Here is an 18278-nt window from a genome sequence, read left to right as displayed (position 1 = left end):
AAAGGAATATGCTGCTTCACTCCCCTTTGCCTTCCAAAGTAATTTCCCTTCAGTGGGTGGGTGTCTGGCTTTGGTACCTGATAGTACCCTTCTTAAAAATTGCATTTGGTGGGTTTCCGGTGCCTGGGGCCACCCTGCAGGCAGATGAAGCATCTAATGGAAGCAGCATTTCATTTCGATAATTCACTCAAGTCAAACATTTTGTTTTTGTAGGAATTTAATCCCTCTCTCAAACTAATAAAGCTAACAAAGCAAGAAAATCACAGTTTATGTCTTTTGGATGGCACTTTAAAAAATTGCCTACATGGAAGGCTGTTGTCAGGAACTTCCGATCGTTATTGAGGGCTTACTGTGGCAAAGAATGTGCACTGGTTGAGTTAAGGAATCGAGGATAGGTCACATGACCTCTCAGAGCCTCAGCTTTGTCATTTGCAAAACGAGGACAATATTGCAGATTACCTATGTGATCTTTGAGCAATTTTTTAGAGAAAACTGCCCCATTTGGGCGCTTTGGCATGTAACAGGATTTCAGGAGGACGGTAACTAGCATGCAGTCCTGCTAAGAAGATAGGATAATCTTTGGAATTAGAAGGCCAAGGTCCAATCCACGTGCTTTCTGACTTTGTGATGTTGGGCAAGTCACCTGTCTTATTAATAAAAATAATAAGAATAATTGCTCTTTTGGAGCACTTACTAAGACTCAGGTACCCTTTGAAGTACTTTGCATGCATTCCTTTATTTAATCTTTAAATAACCCTAGGAAGTGAATAGCTATATTCTCATTCCCATTTGATTGATAAGGAAATGGGGGGGGGGGCACACAGAGAGTTGGTAACTGGTCCAAGGTCACGCAACAAATAAGGTACAGAACTAGAGATTTAAATCCAAGAGTTCTGGGGATGCCTGGGTGGCTCAGTTGGTTAAGCCTCTGACTCTTGACTTCTGCTCAGGTCATGATCTCCTGGTTCCTGGCTTCAGCTGCCATGTTGGGCTACACGCCAACAGCATTGGGATTCTCTCTCTCCCTCTCTGTCTGCTGCTCCCCAGCTTGCACTCTCTTTCTCCCTCTAAATAAGTAAATAAACTTAAAAAAAAAAAAAAGTAAATCCAAGCATCCTGGTCCCACGGTCTGCCCTGACCACTGTGTTATGCTGTCTCTGAGTGGAGAGGCAGTCCCAGCTGTCTTTCACAGTGGTTGTAAAACTTAAGAGGGAATAATGGAATAGACTTTCTGTAGAAGCAAGCTGCGTGTTTTTCCGAGTGTCAGATGTTGAGAACATAAAGTGAGTGTTGCTCTGTTGTCAACAGGGCATTGGGCTGATGGTGGATTTTTTGAACACTTGCGACTTGATGAGAGTGTTGGTCAGTATGTTGACATCCATTTGTGCTGTTAAAATATTCAGTAAGCAGGTACGCAGAGATAGCATTATTGCTGTTGTCTGTTACCAGCTGTGATAAGCAGAGATTTATAACATTAAAAGGTGGTATAACAGGTGGGTGGAAGTCTGGACTTGGGTGCTAAGACTACCGGGGTTCAGTCCCCAGTTCCTCCAGCCCTGCCAGCTGGTGGCCTTGACTGACTTCTCTAACCTCTCTATACTTCAGTTTTCTTTACAAAATAACAGACCTACTACCTAAGATTGTTGTGAAGATTATGGAAATTGACACCCAAGTGCTTGGAACAGTAGTTAGCATGTAATGTTACGTAGCTGTTAACGTTATCCTTCAAATGAGATCCAAATTGTCCCCTTTGATAATGAAAAGTTCTCTGCTACCAATATCCTGAGGCTTAAGTATTCTAACAGTGTCCGTTGTTTGTTGTTTTTTTTCCTTTTCCTAACCAGGAGATGGGGAGGAAGAGATACAGTTTAGGATTCCAGGCAAAAGTTGTTTTGTTTAGCTTATTAGAAATTGAAGGGAATTGTGAGGTACACATAACATGCTAAAACCTCCATGGCACTGTACTTTTCAGCAATTGTTTTGAGGAAAATAAAGTGACTATTTGATTGATTGGATTCTGGTAGTAGAATAGTGAAGTCTCCCTGTTTACAGATTGGAAAATGAATCAGGTTGGAGGAAACATACAACTCTACAGCTGAGAGACACCATTGGAACCCAGAATTCTTAGACTCCTTATCCAGTGCTCTTTTTTCTAGACCAGAATGTCTTCTATACCAGGATAGAGAAGTGACCTGAAATATAAATAAAAATTGAGTGGAGGGGAGATATTGCAAAACTAAGAGCAGGAGCCAGTCAGATGTTCTGTTCTAAAAAAAAAAAAAAAAAAAAGTGTCCGTAGGAAAAGAAAACCCTTTTCTGGTAAGTACATTCATGTTCATGGAAACTAGCACTGAACTCAATCTATGAAATGCATATTAGCAGGATATGAGTCCATAATGAAACACATACACACAAGTCGATTAATGACTTCAACACTTTGCTTAGGTTGGAGAGCAAATGATTGGGTTTCTTTTTCTGTGAGATGCTCTTTGTATTTTTCTTCCATTTACTTTTCAGATATGGAAAGGTTTTGGTTCAGGAATCATAAAACTCCTCTGGCTTCTATTTCATGAAATATGCAGCATATTCTATTGGAGAGAAATTGCTGGCTTGCTTTTATTATTATTATTATTTTTATTTGAACCTGATGTATAACCAATCTGCAGTGCCAGTGGGGGATGCTCATAAAGAGAAAGGAAAACAGAAATACAATTCTGCTGAATAGAACAACTCATAGCTTAAATGATACAAATTTTGTGATGGCCAAGATGGGCTGTTTAGCTTAGGGGATAAAAATGAGAGGAGTGCCCTCACAGACAGATGTGACAGTTCAGGGTGACTTCAAGTCAGTGTCGACCACCTACAGTGCATCTGCAAAATGACCAACCCCGTGTATAAGCTCTGAGCTTCATAGCAATTTCTGACTCTCTCTGTTGGTTAGTCTCTGTTTCTTCTTCTTCTTTTTTTTAATGTTTATTTTTTTGAGGGGAGAGAGAGCAGGGTAGGGATGGAGAGAGAGTGAGACACAGAATCCAAAGCAGGCTCCAGGCTCTGAACTGTCAGCAGAGGGCCTCATGCGGGGCTCAAACCCACCAACCATGAGATCATGACCTGAGCCAAAGTCGAACGCTCAACCAGCTGAGACACCTAGGCACCCCAGTCTCTCTGTTTCTTGACTAGACCCTGGTAATCTGTTGGTTCACCATCCATCAGTTAAGCCATCCTTTCCCCCTATTTTGTCTGAGTTTGTCTCTTTTTCAGTCTTTGTATCCAATATATCTACTCTTGTTAGTGTCACATTTGCTAGTAAAGACTGAAAAGTTAACAAATATGCCTGGAGAGTATCTGGGAAATTGACTCAGGTCGCCCACATAGGCACCACTTCTGTGTCCATTTAACACATATTGCCTGAGCTCCTACTTTATGTCTGGCCCTGACTCTGTGCTCAGCGTTGTGAACAGTATCGAGATGCAGGGGTACAGCCTCTGTCATCTAGGCATCCTGCCTCATGCATAAATAATTGACGCAGGGTGAGATATGGTACAGAAAATATCTGCGTGGCACTGAAAGCGTCCAGAAAAGTAATTTATTATATCTGAAGAAAGGAAAGAGTTGGGAAGGCTTCAAAGAAGAGATTGCATTTCATCTGGAAGCTGAAGGTTGACCAGGAATTTCTCAGGGCTTGAAGGCATCCAGACTGGGAGAACTGTGTGGGCAAAGACAGGTGGGCATGAAGGTTCATCATTGGTTTGGAGATGGGCATAGTTCGCTGTGGCTGTAATGTACAATATGTGGCTGAAATGGATTACTTTATAGAGCATTTTCAAGATCGTGTTCCAGGGAACATTAGTGTTCCCCAAGATGGTTATGAGTATTTCAAAAGAAAGAACATTCAGAGAGAAAAATGTCCCATGCCCCAAGATGTTTGAAAATCACTGAATTATATATCTTACTCTTCTTAAGACATGGTATTTACTGACATAGTAAAGCTTCAGAGGTTTCCTCCAGTAAAAAAAAAAAAAAAAAAAAAAAAAGTCATTTAACTTATTAAGGTCTCAGTTTGCTTACCATAGTACCTCTGATTTCAAGGAGCCCTTTTCAGTCTTATGAGATAGACCAGGGAACAGGTTTGTAGGTAATCACTTAATGGGTTTTAAGAAGAGGGGTTAATTTTATCATGAGAGCAATATGTATGATTTGAAATGTAGTATATATATAAGACCTAAGACGAAGTAGAAGTAACAGGATAGTAAAAGCACTTGTACTCACCACTCAGCTTAAGAAATAAGCCCACACAAATGAGGTTGAAGCCTGCTAGTAACCTTTTCCTGGTCATATCTCTTTCCTTCAGCCAGAGGTAACTGCCCTAAATTTGGTGTTTATCATTTCATATAATTATTTTGAATGTTCTTTTGGGAAGAAAAAGAATTCCATTGAATTCTTACCCGATTTCTAGCTGGTCACTATAGAGATAATAAGAAAGAGCTGATTTGTCTAGGAACTTTCCGTGAATAAAGGACATTTACAAGCTTCTCAAAGAAGGAAATGTGGCTTCTCCTTTTAACAACAGTGTCTGGAATATAGTAGATGTTCAATTAATTTCTGCAGAATTGAATTGTGTGCATTCTCGTAGTACATTAAGTTCATGTGCATACAAAGATTGGGGTGAAGTAATGGTTTTGTATTGACAGTATTGAGTTTCCTTTGTTCACTGATCTTGACAATATAGTTTTTTGTCTTGTAAACTGGATCTGTAATTGAATAGTAACTGTCATCAACTGAAAGTCATTGTTTGATTATTTTCATTTTAGAGAGAGAGAGAGAGAGTGAGTGAGTGAGTGAATGAGTGGGCCAGCAGGGGAGATGGACAGAGGGGGAGAGAAAAAGAGAGAACCTTAAGCAGGCTCCATGCTCAGCATGAAGCCTGAAGTGGGGCTAGATTCCATGACCCTGGATCATGACCTGAGAGGAAATCAAGAGTTGGGTGCTCAACCAACTGAGCTACCCAGGTGCCCCAACTAAAAGTCATTTTTGTGTTTTCTTGACATCGTTTGGAATCAATAATAACTACTTACCCAAATCTGCCCTATTGATTCAGTAAAGCTGTCCACTTCATTAGAAGAAAAATAACTACAAGTGTTTTCAATCAAAAAGGATATTTGTAAATTACAATGTAATTAATTACTCGGTACCCAGACAGTACATACTTTGAAGGTTTATCCTTAGGGCCCCAAGAAATAATTTACTGTCAATAACAGGGTGTGACAATTAGGCACAGTCATGCCAATGCAAGCATCTCTCTTGGTGTATGTGAGGGACATCTTGGAAAAGCTCCATCTGAAACACATGTCATATTTGGGAGACATTTTCCTTCTTATGTTATCCTAGCCTGTATTCATGTATTACTATATACATGTCAACATGTACAGTAAATGCTACTATATTGCTGAGGGATGCATGGTAGAAAGAATGGAAAGAGAAAGTGGAAAACTTGTAGGCTCACTGGGGGAGATCATGGTTATGTGGGAGATAGTAGGTTAGCTTTTCCCATGAGGTTTATGTTGATCATGGCTGAGAGTCCACCCCTTTGATTTTCTCTTTGATTTTGCCAGTACAGTTTTCAACGAGCAGTTTGGGGAGTAACAGTAAAGTCCAGGAGATAGCACAGTGAGAGTCAGCCTTGGGTATGACTGATCATTGGCAATGCATACAGCGTACACAGGGTGAGGAAGAGATGCCATGCACTGCCATTCCCTCGTGAGTGCCTACGGGTGCCCATGCACTGTGATGATGGCACACGATCGTGCTTGTCTGAGATTGGAGGACTTACTCTGAGCAGTATCATATGCATGCTCACAGAAGTTCTCAATATAAAACACAACCATTCAAACATTAAAATTAAACCAGAAGTTCCGGTAATCCAATTGTGGATGAAGTCAAAGATGGGCCAGCCATATGCTGAATCTAAGCTATGGGTGTGTATTGTTAGAACGTAGTGAATGCAAAAAGGTTACTGTAATTTATTCCTTTGGGAAGATGAATAGATTTATAGACCACATAGAAGTTGGATTCTTGCCAACCTTCTGCTATCTTAGTAATTTTAATGTAGTTGAATTTATCAATCTTTTCTTTTATGGTTAGTACTTCTTATGTCATGTTTAAGAAACTCTTTTTTTTTACTCTGATGTCCTAAAGATACTGTCCTTTATTATCTCCTAAAAGTTTTATTGTTTTGTCTTTCACATTTAAGTTCTATAATCCATGTGGAGTCTGTGTGTGTGTGTGTGTGTGTGTGTGTGTGTGTGTGTGTGTGTGTGTGTGTGTGTGTCTATGGTGAGGTAGGAATTTATTTTATTTCTAATTTTCCTCCATGTGGAAAAAAGTCATCTTGGCACTTAAGATCATTTTCTAGATGTGTTTGTGTGCGTGTGTGTGTGTGTATGTATATATATTTTTTAAGATTTTATTTTTAAGTAATCTCTACACCCAGTGTGGGGCTCAAACCTACAACCCCCCTGATACCAAGAGTTGCATGCTCTACCAACTAAGCCAGCCAGGAGCCCTCAGGCATATATTTTGTCTACTCTCATGCCTAGATTACATTAATTTTATTATCTTATAGCTTATTATTAAAGCTTTATAATAATCCTTGACATTTGGCAGGACAAATCCCTACAATGTCCTTCTTCACTAGTGTCTTGGCTTTTTTTTTTTTTTTTTGGCTTTTTGTCTTCCATATACGTTTTATACTTAGTTTTTAAAGTTACACAAAAATACTCTTGAGATTTCATTGGAGTTACAATGAATTTATAGATTAATTCAGGGAGATGATATCATTATGGTATTGAGCCCTTCTACCCATAAATATGCTACCCCTCTCCGTTTATTTAGTTCTTAATGTCTTTCAATACAGATTGTAATTTTCTTCATAAAGGTGTCTAACCTCTTGTTAGATTTATTTTTGGGTGCTTTATATTTTTGTAGTTGCCATTGTACACGCTGTCTCTAAAAATTACGTTTTCTAATTATATGTTTTCATCATATTCCACCTGTATTTCTTGCTCTGGATGGTGGGGCATTAGGATGGGAGGAGAAAAACTGGTGCTCATAGAGTGCCCACAAAGTACTAGGTGAGTTATGTGCTTTCATTTGATACCCAGAACAGCTTCAAGGAAAGGGCCGTGGGGAGCTTAGCACCGCCCTTGACAGGGTCACCACCCTCCTTCACAGACCGACTGGCAAGGGGATGTCCTTTGTCCCAGTGGCCCAGTGGAGATGTAAAAGTGAGGAATGGGGCTTCCTAGGACTTGATCAAGCCAAGCAGCAGCCAGTCCCCTTCCTTGTTGAAATAGCAGAGATCTTTGAAAGATGTCTGTTTTCCCCCTGGAGTGTGAGGGGATGGCAAAGTCCTTTCCGGGGTAGACACTCTGTCTAGCATGACTAACATGATCTAGGGGCTGGGGGCCAGAGTCTGGCTCCTGATACACTAGTCTGGCATTTCAGACCGGCCGTCGTCTTCTAGTTGCCTGAGTGCCAAATTATGGCCGATAGCTACAGTCTGGTTCTACTTTCTAGGTGCATCTCAGGTCAGTGAATGTTACTGCAACCTTCAGATGAGCAGCCACAGCTACAGGGAAATGAGAAGATGTGTCCAGTCATCAAGGTGAGCTGGGATAGAGATCCAGGTCTTCTGGTACCCATGTCGGTGTTCTTTCTTCCTCACCATCTTGACTTAAGATTCTCAGATATGTTATGATGATAATACAGTGAAATACTCAAGCATTTTTTATTTGAGCAATCACTATTCTGCATAGAAATGATAACTTATATCTGCAAAAATGGGGACAACAGGAGAGATGTCTACCTATGGCCCTGATGCTTACCTGCTGATTGCTATCCTTTTCTGTCTGCCTCTCTTCGTTGTTGTTTGTGTGTCTCTTTTTCTGGAATTCCTTAGGTTATTAATTCTTTGATCAGCCCACTCCCACTCATTTTTTTCCCATTCAAATATTATGTATGTTTTAGGACCTAGTGGAGATACCCATTTCTCTCCAGAAGTTACCTCTACGATGTTGATGTGGATAAAATTTCAAATTCTTCTTCTTCCCTTGCTGAGTGTGGTACCTCTTTCTCCTTTCTCTCACATCCTGTCATCATGTTGCATTGTATTTTCTGGAGTGAAGCTAATATGTGCTGTGGTAATTATAGGTTGATATAAAAGAGGATGTGTCATAAAAGCAAAATTAAGGGAAGGAGAAGCTGACCACTTGGTTACCCTGATAACACTATATTTTCCCTTTGGTATCCATGGGTCCTTTATGAGTGAGTTCAGATACCATTCTGTATACATTTGACTACTCCAAATGTATCAGTGGTAAAGGAAGTCTTAATTCCAGTAGTCATAAATCAACATGGCTGGGAGGAAGGGGGTTGGGAGAATGGACTGACATTGCCCTCTTCTAAAAAATACAGATCTTACAACATAGACTCAACTACGTTTGATGCTTCCCTCTGCCTGCTTCCCTAGGCATGTGTATCTTTCTCAGGCATCTTGAGCCCCAGACTCTACTAAACACCATCCTTCATTACATCTTCAATTGTTCTGCTCCTTGTCTGTTTCTCTGGGTTCCTCTGAAGGTTGAGAATTTCTCAAGGACACTGTTGACGTGTCTTTCATGCCTCATATGCTTGGCTTTTCAAGAAAGTTCACCTTAAATTTTTACTACTTCTAGTTTTTAACGTCTACTGTAGTTCCTTTGCAGTAGAGGGAAAAGTGTCCTGTCCCATTAGTGAACTATTTTGAATCTTTGAGAACAAAATAAGGGCCTTCTGCTGTCATTACAAATGTTTCTGTTGTCTCCTTTTACTCGCAAACTGCCTTTCCTGTACTGCCCTCTCTCTCTCTCTCCCTTCTTTCCTTTCCTTTTTTTTTTTCTGTCCTTCTGGTTTCATCAGATCAAGAGAGTTGCATGAAATCAACAACAACAAAAGGGCTCTCAGCTTCAAAGTTTGCAGTGGGATTTTGCACAGTTGCTGGAATGTGCGTTACTCCCTCTCTCACACATTGTTTCAGTTGAGGAGGAAGTATTTGGGGAGCAGTCATGAGGTGGACTTTGTAGTTCCTTATCAGATCCCATGGTAATAACATAGGTTACCGTGGGTGATTGTTCACTTCATGGGTTATCTGCAGCTGATTTAAAATTACAGCTTAACTGCTGGTGGGAATGCAAACTGGTGCAGAGATTCCAGAAAATAGTATGGAGGTTCATCAAAAAATTAAAAATAGAACTATCCTATTACAACCCAGCAATTGGACTACTAGGTTATTTATCCAAAGGATATAGGTATGCTGTTTCAAAGGGGCACGTGTACCGCAGTATTTATAGCAGCGCTATGGATAATAGCCAAACTATGGAAAGAGCCCAAATGTCCATAGACTGGTGAATGGATAAAGAAGATGTGGTATATATATTGCTGAGTATTACTCAGCAGTCAAAATGAATGAAATCTTGTAATTTGCAACAATGTGGATGAAACTAGAGTATATTATGCTAAGTGAAATTAGAGAAAGACAAATATCATATGACTTCGCTCATGTGGAATTTAAGATACAGAACAGATGAACATAAGGGAAGCAAAATTAATATAAAAACAGGGAGGGGGACAAAACATAAGAGACTCTTAAATACAGAGAACAAACTGACAGTTGCTGGAGGGGTTGTGGGGGGGGGGATGGGCTAAAAGGTCAAGAGGCATTAAGGAAGACACTTGCTGGGATGAGCACTGGGTGTTATATGTAGGGGATGAATCATTGCATTCTCCTCCTGAAATCATTATTGCACTATATGCTACCTAACTTGGATGTACATTTAAAAAAGAAACAAACAAACAAAACAAATGAGCAAAGGGAAAAAGAGGCAAACCAAGAAACAGACTGTTAACTATAGAGGACAAACTGATGGTTACCAGAGGGGAGGTGGATGGGGGGAGGGGAGTGGGTTGAACAGGTGATGGAGATTAAGAATTGCATTTTGTTATGATGAGAATCAGGTGTTGTATAGAACAGTTGAATCACTGTAGTGTGCACCTGAAACTAATATTATACTGTATGTTGAATTAAAAAAACACGAAAGATAAATAAAATCTAATACATATTTTTGCCAAACAAAAAACAAGTAAAATTATAGCGTAAAGATTGAAACTCTGCCAACCAGTGTGTGTCAGGGGTGAAGAGCGTCTCTGTGGACTGTCCCTGGACAAACCCAAAACTGCAGCAGCCACATCTCCAGGACAAGCAGAACTTATTAATGGTGACAGTATGCACTGTGTCAGTGATCACTTCGTCAGGAGGCACATGCCAGGTACCTTAGCAGAAAGAATTTAATACAGGAAACTAAATAGGAAAAATTTCATAGAGTGAAAAATGTGTTGGCAGAGCTGAAACTGTGACAAAGAAGCAAAGCACAAAGACTAGAAGCTGCTTCTAGATCTGCAGGCACAAAGGGAAGGTGTATTGTTACTGGAGCCCAGGATCCGTGGCTGCTGGAAACATAGCAGAGGGTGCATGGTGGGAATAGGTCCCACACGGGAATGGGCTGGAACCATAGAGGAGACTGGGCCACTTCCAGGTATGCCACCTTGAAGCAGAAAGTGAGTGAGAGAGGGAGACAGATACCCTAGTTTCTCCTCCAACTTCCTCTCTCCTGCCAGGCTTTCCCATTAAGTGAACCTCACTGAAAGTCAGTTGTCAAGGGAGCCTGGGAAATGTGCTTGGGACAGGCTTCCTGCCACACCCAGCAGAGCAGGGGAAGGGACCAGGAGTGGATCAGAGAAAAACAGGCAAAGGACTAGTTCATATGCCAGAAAAATTAGTCTCTTACAAAAGTATTTATTGATGTTGCAGAGCTCAAGAACAGCGAAGTGAAACCCTCGTTCTTCCCCTAGCTTCCCTACCCCGCCGTCCCATCCCACCTCCCTTGCAAAATGTTGACAGTAGCCACTGGCATTCAATCTCTGTCTTGCCAGGTGGAGCCTTGTCAGCGATGAGTGCCTGCCCTGGTGAGTAGAACAGTAACATTAGGGCCATATAGTCCCTTTTCTGCAATTCCCAAATCTAGAATGCTCTGAAAAGTCAGAATATTTTTATCATTCATTTAGTGGCAAAACCTGATCTGATCTGACATGAGCCACTTATAATCTTTATTGGTCCCTCTGAGTATGAATGGTCATACATATGGCTTGAGAAGTATTAATGAATTTGTGGGGTGGGGAGCCCTAGCCAGAGACAATACAAAGAAGTGTAAGTGTATGACATAGTATATGCTGCCTTTCTAAAATGCAAAATAAGATCTGCATTCTGAACAGACCAGACCCAGGAGATTTGGATGAGGGATTGTGAGGTCTGTAAGGGAGAAGGAGTGGAAATGTGGCCCAATAAGACACAGTTCTAGGGTAGTGAACATCACAGCTCTTCTGGAATCAATGCCGGAGCTGGATTCCTTTGTGGCCTGGCGGAACAGAATGCTCGTTCTACAGATGTGGAGACTTTGTTTAGGTTGGAGAGCTGGCACCCATCTTGCAGGTTCGCCAAGGGGTTCATCGTGGAGCTGGTGCCACTGCTTTTCCCTTTACAGTGAATGTCGCTTTCTGTCTGAATCTTTGGTTACTTCAAGCCCTTAAGTACTCAACATTTAGGTGGAATGAAGGAAGAAGTCCACGGGTGAACCTGCACTCCAGCTGCGGTGATCTTACATTTTTGTAGCATTTCATGTAAACACACACACAAACTGTTCAGGTTTCTTCTCTTCTCTTTTGATCTTATCAGATAGATAGGATGAGTGTTACAATCCCCATTTTACAGATGGTCAAACCAAGGTTTGGCTGATAACTAGGTCTGTGGCCATGGACAAGTCGCTTAACTCTTGGAGCCTCAGTTGAAAATTCAATTCTTAGAAGCCTGTTTTGTACATTAAGGAACATGTGGCCGCACAATTAGAGCAGTGCCCAGTGCCCATGTACATGCCACAAATGCTTGCTCCTCTCTCCCTCACCCCTCTACCTTCAGACAAGTGAGATAGATTCCAGGAAGGCACACAGCTTTAGCCTTTGAAAGATCTGCCTCAATGTAATGAAGAGAACAGCGGAATGATGACAGACCTCCTCTCTCTCTGCCTCTGCTTTTTTTTTTTTTTCAGCTTTAAGAGGAGGGGCTTGAATAAGGCCAACTGTGCTAATTTTCTGTTTCTCCCCTTAGAAATTGGGTCACATCTGTCTGTGACCTTGATGGCCGCTCTTGTCCTCACAGAGCAGGACACATACAGGTGGTTATTTTGTTTACTCCACATCTGACTGGAGAGGAAACGACCAGGATCACAAATACAATTTGCTGCAGAAAGCAACTTTATTTCTTGTCAGCACACATGGGACTTTGTTTATCATAATTCACTTTACATGGGCATAATAAAATATTTTCTTTTTCTGAGTATTTTGCGAGATTAATAAGGCTGCATTCTTAGGGAAAGTTTATTAATCCATAACTTACAGAAAACTCCAGAGAAAGACGATATGAGATATGTGCTGTAGGTAAGGACGTCAAGCATGTCACTACCAGAATTGAGTTATGCATACATTACCCAGCTAGCTCTCTTCTAGGTGCATTACAGGTTACTGATATGATGGCAGCTATGCCTTGGACGTGATCTAAACCAGCACTTGTTTCATTTGGGTTTGAAATCGGGAGGGTGTGAAAGAGTAGGTGGCGGCACGTAGAATAGTCACAGCCCTTGGGCTGCTGGTCTTTTCCACCCCCTTGGCTGCACTTCGGCTGTGTGAGACACAGAGGCATGCATTTGGACCTTGGCTCCCTTGCGAAAAGCTGTGTGCCATGGGTCTTGGCTGTCTTATCAAATGGAGATGCTGTGCTGGCGGCAAGGGTGATAGCGACAACGAAGGGGATGGTGACGAGGAGGATGATGGTTACCTCTGTGTCCATTACACAGACTGATGGTTTATGAGGAAGTACTTCGTGTTCCATCCCTTCATCCATTTTACTCAGTATTCATTGAGCCCCTGCAGGGTGCTGGCACAATGGCGGGCTCCGTGGATATAGCCATAAAACACGTAGGCTTTCTTCTTGAGATCCAGGATTAGTCTGTGAAGCACAAATACACAGATGGCAACGTGGTGGCTCAGTACAACAAAAAAAAGTAATATTAGTTGAGGGATGAAGTCTGCCAGGGTAGGGAAGGGTCAGCATCTAAGCTAAGTAATTTGAAGTTGAGTTGGACTTTGCCAGTGGATCTTTCTCGTAGTAAGTATGTTTCAGGTACTGTGTTGGGCGAATGTGACAGAAACTGTAGTTGTCCTTGTGGTGTGTACAGTCTACCAGGGAAGACACAGATCAACAGAGACAGGAAGGAGGCACGTTCTAGGTCAGGGGTAGATAAAGGTAGAGATGGGCACCTCTGTGTATGGGGAGCCGTAAGTACGTCGGTGTGAATGGATCACAAAGTGGCAGGGTGGTGGGAGCCAGGGCAGCTGAGGCTGTGAACGTCAGCAGGTGCTCCAGTTCATGGAGTCCCTGGTAGCCTTGAGATTGTGGTTGGGTGGGTGGTGGTAAAACAGCCTTTCCTTTGTGTAGCCTTCTTGGCTGTTCTCACCATTCTCCTGTTACCCGGGGTGAAGGAGCAGTCCAAGAAGTGTGGTTGTATTTATTTAGGTGAAATGAGGGTGTGTGTCAGCTGTGGTGTATTTGAATGGTCTTTCAGGTGCCTCCTATGACCAAACCAACGAGCTCAGGTGCCTATGAAGGCAGTGTAGTTGACATTACTGAGTGAGACAGTCCAGGGGGAGGGGTTGGGGGGGCACTGGGTAAGCCACCGTTCAGTTCCAGCCGATGGTTGCAGTAAGAGAATGCTGGACCAAAGCAACCAGGTCTTCAGCTTTTTCAAGAAAAGCTAGACATCTGTTTTTTAAATGTGAAATCCATCAGTTTAAAAATGTGCCACTAAATCAGTTAAGCAACAACAATGAAACATTTGTAGTCTAATAATATCTGGCCTGTGGGCTCATTTTCACTCATGAGCCAGTCATTCGTGGATTCTGGCCTATTCTTTATTATGTTATGACTACATAGATCTCTCTCAAGTGGGAACTTCAGTCAATATACCAACGGGTAAATTGGGCCATTTTTGGTAAAGGAAAGTTTCTGCAAGATAGTTGAATGGTGGAAATCGGTCCTCATTTATTTCTGTGGGTCTCCTCAGTCATCTTTTCTGTTGTTCTTGATCAAACGCTTCTGATACGTGTGAAACTTGAGCAAAACCAGTGTCCATGGCAATCCTGGTGTTATCTGCTGGGCAGCAGGGAGGTTTGCATGTGTTTGAATCTACAGCTGCCTTGGTTAAGTTTGTTACATCCCGAGACCAAGGCAAATCCCTTTAGTGAGTCAAATGAGTAGTTTTAAGGTCTGTAAATGACAGCATTCTGTGGCTTTCTCGTTTAGGGTTGAGACTTGACTCCCAGCCTCTAAAATATGCACATTTCAAACCAGAGTGAGAACATGAGCAACTTAGTAGTTACTGTGGAATTGAGTGAATGTCATAAATATTTATTTATCTTTTTCATAGCTGGCATAAAAATGTTAGGATATAAAAAAGTTGTTCGCTATAAAAACAACAGAAAATTCATTGGCTATCCATCTCCTGAATGCGTGTGTCTCTTTGGGTTTTCATTAGCGTCTAGCAATATACTTTGAGAAATTAGATTTGAACAGAAGCTTCAGCAGAATATGAAAGCTTCTAGTGTTCATAATTAACCCGTTTTCAGCAAGGATCCATTGTGTACAGCAGTTTCCTTTTAAGCATATAGTAGCTATAGTCACATTTAATGAATTAAAAAAATTTTTTTGCATTTATTTATTTAAAAAAATTTTTTTAATGTTTATTTATTTTTGAGAGAGACACAGAATGCGAGTGGGTTAGGGCAGAGAGAGAGGGAGGCACAGAATCTGAAGCAGGCTCCAGGCTTCAGGCTTCGAGCTCTCAGCACAGAGCCTGATGCGGGGCTCAAACTTACAAGCTGTGAGATCATGACCTGAGCCGAAGTCGGACGCTCAACCGACTGAGCCACCCAGACGCCCCTATTTATTTATTTTTTTTTAACGTTTATTCATTTTTTGATAGAGACAAGGCATGAATGGGGGAGGGGCAAAGAGAAAGGGAGACACAGAATCCAAAGCAAGCTCCAGGCTCTGAACTGACAGCACAGAGCCCAATGCGGGGCTCGAACTCACAGGCTGTGAGATCATGACCTGAGCTGAAGTCGGACGCTTAACTGACTGAGCCACCCAGGCACCCCAACATTTATTTATTTTTGAGAGAGTGAGACAGTGCACGAGTGGGGGAGGGGCAGAGAAAAAGGAGACAAAGAATCCAAAGCAGGCTCCAGACTCTGAGCTGTCAGCACATAGCCTGATGCGGGGCTCGAAACCACCAACTGTGAGATCATGACCTGAGCCGAAGTTGGACGCTTAACCGGCTGAGCCACCCAGGTGCCCCTAATGAATTTTTCCTTCAGAGATTTTTTTTTTTCCTTAAGAAATAATCCCTTATTTATTGAATTGGAAAACACACAAGAAATATGGAAGACAAAAAAAGTCACAATATTTCTACCAGAAGCAGTCACTGTTAATGTTTTGAGTTGCAGAGGTAAACAGGCTAGAGGTTGAGGTCAGATGAAATGGGTGTCTTTCTAGGCTTCTTCATTTATTTAATCTTGATGAGTCTTATTTTTCTCACTTGTGAAATAGAAATAAAAAAATATTGCCTATTTTATCTGATATTTTCATGATCAAACCAGAGAATGCATATTAAGCCTGTAGCTCATTAGTTGGCACACAGAGAGCATTTAAAAATAAGCAATAGGATTATGTCTTCTTTTTGCTACACACATTTTGCTTTGTGGAGTTCATGTTGTCAATACACTATTTTTTGTTAAACAAAAAAGGACAACTCACCTTGTTCCCATATCTCTTTAAGAAATACTCTCTAGAGGTGCCTGGGTGGCTCAGTTGGTTAAGCGACTGACTCTTGATTGTGGCTCAGGTCATGATCTCATGGTTCGTGGGTTTGAGCCCCACATTGGGCTCTGTGCAGATTCTGTTTGGGATTCTCTCTCTCCCTCTCTCTCTCCTCCCCCCCAACCTCTACCCCACTTGCACTGTCTCTGTCTCTCAAAAGTAAATGAGCTTATATAAAAAAAGAAATGCTCTCTAAGCATCTTTTAATCAGTTTTATTTTTTTACAGACTTGAATCTTCATTCAACTTTTCCCTTGTATATTTAGTTGTTGTTCATCCTTTTTTATTGTAAATAATTATTTGATGAATATCTCTGTTCGTCAGTCTTTTGTAGCACCTTGATTTTCTGGTTAGTATAGTGACTGCGTCTCCCATCTGAAATGGGAAGGGTTACTGCCAGAATTCTCCACTGGAACTCTTGGCGATGATGGATGGGAATGTTTTATATCTACACTGTCCAATATAGTAGCCACTACCCATGCATGGCTATTGAACATTTGAAATGCAGCTACTGTGTCTGAGAAACTGCTTTTTTTCCCCGTTTGTAACATTATTTAATTTTAGTGTGAATAGCCCCATGATCTCATAGCTACCATATTGCAGAGTAGGGTGGACTTAGGCTGGGGTTTGTTGTTTAGACAGACATATCTATAAAACCCTTAGCTTTATCTTTTGGACTTTTCTTTTAATTTATCTGGTACAGACTCAAGATACTGACTTTTTACATTCTATGTATACATTCTTTTTTGTTTTGATGGAGGGTTTGTAGAGGACATCTCACATGCCAGCTACCATGTTAAGTTAGAAGGGGCGCCTGAGTCACTCAGTCCATTAAACGTCTGGGTCTTGATGTTGGCTCAGATCATGATCTCACGGTTCATGGGATGGAGCCCTGCATTGGGTCGTAGCAGATAGTGTGGAACCTGCTTGGGATTCTCTCTCCATCTCCCTTGCTCGTGTGCAACACTCACTCTCTCTCTCTGTCTCTCCCCAAATAAATAAATAAACTTAAAAAAAAAAAGCTGAATTTCAAATTTTGCTGATTTAAGGACTGTTGATGTCATCAGTGGCAAGAGTCTCGCTTAGGATGACTTCAGTCTAAACGGGAATTTCTTGGTCTACATAACCAAATCTAGGTGCAGTCTGGCTGCGGGCACGGTTAGAGCCCTGTTTACATAGGTCTGCTTTGCGTTCTCCATGTTGTTGGCTTTGTCACTGGGTTCTCCCAGAGCATTGGCAAACATGGCCACTGACCATCTATGTTTACATCCTACTCGCCTAGCAATGCTGGCAGAAATAGAAATGGGTCTCCTCCCAAAGATCCACAGAATGGTCTAGAGCTGGCTTTCAGTGGACTTGTCATTCCTGAATCTCAGTCACTGCAGTCACAGTTGGGGAGGTAGAATTCATGCCCATTGGTCAGCTCTGGGTGCAGGCCCACTTCTGGCGCTGAGGTGAGTTCCCCACCAAACTATGTGGACTACCCTGGAGTTAAGAGGATGATTCCCCAGAGGAGAGTCACGGTGGCCAACACATGTTTGGCAGGCAGGCGCATGCTATACAGTATACCTGCTGCACTGTATCTTTGAAGCATTTTTGGTTCCCTCAGTGGTCTTCTTAGGAAAGCCGGTTTGTTGGGGAGGGGTAGATTGTTCTGAACTGCGAATTGCTATCTATTCACGGAGCAGGCTTCTATCGTTTACTGGGACTGTTCCCTTACCCAGAGGAGGGCCCTGTCTTCCGATTATGAAAGCATTGTGGTGTTTGGGTCCTGTCTGGTCTCACTCTGTGTTTATGGCAGTATGCTCACAAGCTAATTTCTCCTCTCTGGGAAGTAGGTAACTATGCCCCAGAGAATGAATGAGGTAAGTAAATCGATGCATCTATTGTGATTATTTTTCATTATGAATAAGGCAAAAGATATATTGCCTAAGCCCTTCGTACAAGTATCTGAATCAAAGCCGATGGGATTTACATGTCAGACTTCAGATAATCTAGGAATGTGGTGGAGAGTGGGCACTTCAGTCCCCAGCTGGTGTATTGCAGCAGTATCTTGGGTCTTATGGGTGTAATTAAACCATCCCTATTAGTAATTACAAAAAGGGACTCCCTGCCCTTAAACGTGACCGTAACCTATCAGATCTTCATAAAAGCATGAAGCTAGTTATTTCATCAGCAAAATCCATGTAGAAAATATTTTA

At 41.7% G+C, this 18278-nt stretch overlaps 1 protein-coding gene across 17 annotated transcripts in view; it reads left to right on the top strand.

The window, feature by feature from the left end:
* The window catches only part of DAB1 (DAB adaptor protein 1), a 1146801-nt gene that overhangs the window by 738718 nt on the left and 389805 nt on the right, over positions 1-18278 (top strand). The window contains exon 2 of one of the 17 annotated variants that reach the window (XM_086717106.1): positions 7576-7663. The exons of the other annotated variants lie outside the window; for them this stretch is intronic. The gene's annotated coding sequence lies outside the window, so the exon portion shown is untranslated. The remainder of the gene's footprint in view (positions 1-7575; positions 7664-18278) is intronic. 17 annotated transcript variants of the gene reach the window in all.

This window comes from Puma concolor, chromosome C1, assembly GCF_028749965.1.
Source record: "Puma concolor isolate L17-30 chromosome C1, mPumCon1.1.hap2, whole genome shotgun sequence".
NCBI classification, from domain to species: Eukaryota; Metazoa; Chordata; class Mammalia; order Carnivora; family Felidae; genus Puma; species Puma concolor.
This window is presented reverse-complemented; position numbering and strand designations above follow the sequence as displayed.